The sequence below is a fragment of the Triticum aestivum genome, chromosome 7D, assembly GCF_018294505.1.
Source record: "Triticum aestivum cultivar Chinese Spring chromosome 7D, IWGSC CS RefSeq v2.1, whole genome shotgun sequence".
Taxonomy (NCBI): domain Eukaryota; kingdom Viridiplantae; phylum Streptophyta; class Magnoliopsida; order Poales; family Poaceae; genus Triticum; species Triticum aestivum.
Window position 1 is genome coordinate 451,825,310 of NC_057814.1, and position 1,902 is coordinate 451,827,211.

The following is a 1,902-nucleotide window of genomic DNA, read 5'->3' on the forward strand; positions in this document are numbered from 1 at the left end:
CTTAGGGTTTTGCATATTATTAGCACAATTGACATCAATAGAATTTATAGTAAAATCATTGCAATCATGCTTTTCGTCGAAGGAACTACCAAGTATGGGTGCAATCGCAACGATCTCATGTTTAACATAAGGAACTATAGCAAATTCATCTTCATAAATATTGGCATCATGGCCACAAGGATAGCAAGCATCATGTTCATCAAGGGATATTTCAATCAAATCATCAGAATCATAATTATCTATAGATTCATGCATATCAATATTTTCTTCCTCCATAGATTCCTGCGAAATATTAGCTTCTTCTTGGACAGCGGAGGAGTCCTCAATATATGGTTTAACATAGGCATTGGAAGCATAATTATCATAACAATATTTAAGTATGGAAAAAATTTGAGATTTGTAAAGAGTAGCACCATACGTTTCAATCAAAGAAGCAATTTCATAAGCACCCTTAAAAGCAACAAATTCTTCAATTTGTTGAACATCATAGTAATTATAAATACCCCTAGCATATGAAGATACGATTCCATTATCACTAAAATCACATTGGTAGGGAAGGTGTTTCTTAATGTTTTTAGAGCAACAAGTAAAATCATAAATTTCACAAAGATTCCAAGCATAACACATCAATTTGTTTATTTGATTCCATAAGAGTCTCCCTTTTTCAGACAGACGATGACGCACAAAATGAGAATGCTCATCTAAAGATTTCCCATCAACTAGGCTAGTTGGGGTTTCAGCACGAGCGCAAACGGATCGAAGATGATCCAAGTAGAACACTTTAAATGGATCCATATCAATAAATTTTTAGCAAGCAAAGATGCAACCAAATAGAAGGCACAAGGAAACACAAACAAAGATACATACGGGAAGAAGGTGAACGAAAAAGGGCGAATAAAACGGCAAGGGTGAAGTGGGGGAGAGGAAAACGAGAGGCAAATGGCAAATAATGTAATGCGAGGGAGATGAGTGTGTGATGGGTACTTGGTATGTTGACTTTTGCGTAGACTCCCCGACAACGGCGCCAGAAATCCTTCTTGCTATCTCTTGAGCACTGTGTTGGTTTTCCCTTGAAGAGGAAAGGGTGATGCAGTAAAGCAGCGTAAGTATTTCCCTCAGTTTTTGAGAACCAAGGTATCAATCCAGTAGGAGGCCACGCACGAGTCCCTCGCACCTATACAAACAAATAAAATCCTCGCAACCAATGCAATAAAGGGGTTGTCAATCCCTTCACGGTCACTTACAAAAGTGAGATCTGATAGATATGATAAGATAATATTTTTGGTATTTTTATGATAAAGATGCAAAGTAAAGAAAGCAAAATAAACGGCAAAAGAAATAACTTGTTGTCGGGAGATTAATATGATGGAAAATAGACCCCGGGGCCATAGGTTTCACTAGTGGCTTCTCTCATGAGCATAAGTATTACGGTGGGTAAACAAATTACTGTTGAGCAATTGATAGAATTGAGCATAGTTATGAGAATATCTAGGTATGATCATGTATATAGGCATCACGTCCGAGACAAGTAGACCGACTCCTGCCTGCATCTACTACTATTACTCCACACATCGACCGCTATCCAGCATGCATCTAGAGTATTAAGTTCAAAAGAACAGAGTAACGCTTTAAGTAAGATGACATGATGTTGAGGGATAAACTCATGCAATATGATATAAACCCCATCTTGTTATCCTCAATGGCAACAATACAATACGTGCCTTGCGGCCCCTACTGTCACTGGGAAAGGACACCACAAGATTGAACCCAAAGCTAAGCACTTCTCCCATTGCAAGAAAGATCAATCTAGTAGGCCAAACCAAACTGATAATTCGAAGAGACTTGCAAAGATAACCAATCATACATAAAAGAATTCAGAGAAGATTCAAATATTGTTCATAG